Source organism: Triticum aestivum, chromosome 6B (genome assembly GCF_018294505.1).
Source record: "Triticum aestivum cultivar Chinese Spring chromosome 6B, IWGSC CS RefSeq v2.1, whole genome shotgun sequence".
Taxonomy (NCBI): Eukaryota; Viridiplantae; Streptophyta; class Magnoliopsida; order Poales; family Poaceae; genus Triticum; species Triticum aestivum.
The window spans coordinates 149,494,262-149,498,293 of NC_057810.1; positions in this window are offsets into that span (position 1 = coordinate 149,494,262).

Sequence of the window (4,032 nt, forward strand, 5' to 3'; positions counted from 1 at the left end):
TAATCTTCAGAAAAGCGGGGAAATAAGCATTCTACAAGTCAAATCATGCGACAACCTTGCTGATTTATTTACTAAGTCTCTACCAAATTCAACATTCCAAAAATGTGTTCATGAAATTGGTATGCGAAGACTTAGGGACCTGCAGGTGCCAGGGGGAGTCTCTTCTTGAGATATCCTTTTAATGACATCACATTATGCTATCTTTCTTTGTGAGTATATGTTTCAGGATCTCATCAAAGATTTTATGAAGAACTTTTGAAGAAGAATGTTTTAAGATGATAGATGATTCTACATGGTCAAGCGTAGATTAGTGGGAGTGCTAAAAATAATTCTGTAATTAGGGGAAAATCTCCCCTTGCCCAAAACCGTCGTTGTGGTTTGTCCCGCAACCGACGCCTCCCTTTGATCTCCTGAAACCGACGCCTGCTCGAGGGATCGTCGTGTCTCTTCGGGACATATAAAAGGGGCCTGTAACCATCGATCAAAACTCTTGATCACTTTTGATTCGAAACAATTCTAACCTTCTAAAAATCCTATGGAATTCATTTGAATCAAACGAGCCCTTAGTTTTGCGACAAATCGCCGGCGGGGCGTGGGCGGCCAAAATGTCCGCCAATGTTTGGGCGAGCCCATGGTCGGCGGGGCAAGTATTAGCTGAATCCAAACAACCCCCAAATGTCCACTTTTGCAGATTCATGTGTTTTCACAATGGAGGATGCTAGGTTTAAGCCATTAGATTTCCTCACACGTCCTCTTCTCGACTCTCAAACGAAAACCTAGCCCCTCGCCCTCTCCTACCACACATGTGCAGAGAAGAACACCAGCTCATCTCATGCTCGCGACACCGGAGCAAACACACATCAACTAGCAGTAGAGCCGTCGCCTGCACGAGCAGTGTCTCTATCCCCGCACTCTGAGCATCGTGCCCCCTTTGTAGCACAACATGACACCATGTGTCTGCCCATAGTAGTATCTCGTCACTCAGTGGTGGCATCGATGCAAGCCGACACAGCTCGCAGCAGCTCCACCCCATTGGTCTCATGGCAGCGCTGCCGCTGTCACCGCATCACGTCTTTTGGCTATCAATACACTGTATTTTCGCAGGTAGTAGTTGCAGTTAACCATTGGAGCACCGTGAGCTCATCTTCATAGTAGTGGCTGGCTCGCATGGCTCGCAGCAGTGCGCCATCACTTGTAGCAGCATGCCATGCCGCTTGCAACAAGTGATGGGAGGATGACAACATCGGTGCAACTCCCCTGTTATCAGCCTTTTGCTGGACGATTATTGTAGCATGGGTGGGCACCACTCCCAACATGGCGTCATGGGCATTACAACACACAACGCAATGTCAACCGCCGCCTTCACAACACTGCCCCCCTTCGATTGCAACACGAGTGGCTGCTGCTCCTAGCATTATGACACGCGACCCACAATTCATAGCATTGCAGGCGCCATCTGCGGTCGCTGCGCTCCACTCGTGGCATTGTCAACCGACCCTCACATCATCACCGAACTACCTTGTAGAGAAGATCAGGAAGTAGCATCCTCACCCCTGCAATGGTTGGCTGCTCGCAGCAGGGTGCATATGATTCTCAGATCAACATGCCTTGGCTCTCGATCCCATCGTCGATCACTCATAGCAGTTTGCAACGAGCGGTTGCATGCACTGCAACACCGACGTCCGTCCCGGGTAGCACGATGTTGGACGTATCTCTGCCTTGGAGGGGTAGATATTGGAAGGAGGAGAGGAAGAGCTAGAGCGCACAGGGGTAAAGAGGGAGAGGGGCTTCGACAGCGCACAATGTTGGGGACCGAGTAGGTGCCGAAGGCGGAGGCTTGTGAGCTGCTCGAGGAGCATGGGTGAGGAAGGCCATGTCAGGGAATTTAGTCGTCCCATCGAAAAAGAAGAGGGGCAACGAGGCAGGGGAAGCGGTGTGCAGAGCATGCATGGGACACACGCGTGGGAGGCGACTGACTCAAAATGTTTTCCTTTCACAATCAGCTGTTTTGCACATATAACCCTATCATATTCTAGTGTTTTTTTATTCCTTTACTTTTCAAATTCTACAAATCAAAGTGGCACTTATAGTATATTAACATCAATATCAATTACTACCACTGGTTCTTATTTATTGTGATGAATGGTATTTGAGTTTTTTCAACACTTTGGTGTTTGCCTTTTACTGGCTATTTTAGTAAAAATGTTGATCTTATCCTCTATAACACTAAACTTCTTAGGTTTAAAGAGCCCATATTCAATTGAGGTCTTCAATTAGAATTGGGTCACTGATTTTGATCGGGTCAACAATATCGCAAAGCTCTCTCATTCAATTCTTTTATACTATACACCATGCTTTCTAATTTTTAAGGCCTTCAATTATTTGGGGTATTTAATTTAGAATTGTGTCATCCGATTTTGATCGGATCAATAATTTCTCAAGCTCTCCCATTCCATTCTTTTAATCCACTATGTTCCTTAATTTTGAAGCTATTTCAACTGAGGTATTCAATTTTGGATTTGGTTTACGATTTTAACCAGACCAACAATTTTTTAAATCAATCATCAGCAATCGGCCTATAAAAACATATCAATCACATGCACCCCACCACTTAGAAAAAAGAAATGTCACCATATGATATTGTAGCACCAATATAGTATATGCAACCGCCGACACATAAATTTCTCCACATAAATATAGATTGGTTAGCGGACAACACAGTATCACACCATGAAAGGCCCCACCGAATCAACACATTATAAATAAAAATAAAACACACTATCTCTCCCCCGCCCGCCCAAACTAAATATTATGTCAGTTCCAAAATATAAGGGGTACTTGTTTATTAGAACCTCAAATTTCTTGGACTTAGAGCAAGAGCAAAAACATCGACATCCACAATATTGAACAAAAAAAAGTACGGAAATTCATTTCATGATGAATCTAGAAATACCGATATGACATTATGAATTTTGATATATTTCTCTATAAAATTTGATCAAACTTAAAAGATACACCTTTTTAAAAAGTAATACACCTTATATTATGAAACATATGCTTTTTTTTAAGAAACCCAACAACACCAACGACGCAGCAAAGCACGCTCAACCCTTCTAGTATTAACCATGGCAGAGTGGACCATTTAATCTCTACTATTAAAGGAGGATCGAACGTCGTGATGGTTCGACCTCATTCGATCCACCACCCCACACCCTTCGTACCCACGATTCCCATCCTCGCTCGAGAAAACAACCCAAAAAAAACCTGCGACCCACGAACACACGTCCCTTCGTGATTGAAGGACAACCTGGTTCCTCGATTTTTTCCAACTGAACCCACCTCCTTTTCTGGCTGCCCCATCACGCCGTAGCCCTCTCTCCACACGCGTGCTGCTCGTCCTATACGGGCGCCACGCCGCCACCGCCTCTATCGATTCTCGACCCGAAGGACGCTTCCATCAGCCGGTCAAGGCCCTGCCGCAGGCCATGGTTGGGTGCCGCCATACACTCATCTCCTCCTGCATGGCCCCTTCTGAAAGGGCTAGTTATCGACTAGAGGGGGGGGGTTGAATAGGCGGTTTTTATGAAAATCTTCAAAACATGGGAGTTTGGAAGACAAACAATAGAAACGACACTATTCGTATGCAGCGGAAGGTAGACTACACTAGACAAGCCATAGTCAAGTATTCAATGAAGTGAAAGCACGAAGACAATTAGCAGCTAGATAGTAAAGATCAAGATGGAAGATAGTGTGAAGCCAATCAGAACAGGTAGTCACACAACACTACAAAAAAAGACACATCCGTGACATTTTGGGCCGAACGAAACCTTTTTCTATCATACATATGACACTTCTATGACGACAATTGTGACAAAACCCGGTATCATCATAGATGTGGTGGGCTCCTACTTCTATGACAAAAAATCATGACAGAAAATGGGCTTTTCGTCCTGGGCGGGCCGGAGACGCAACTGCATGATATTCTTTGGGCCGTCCATAACGGAAAAAACCATGGTAGAAGCGAGGGCGAGG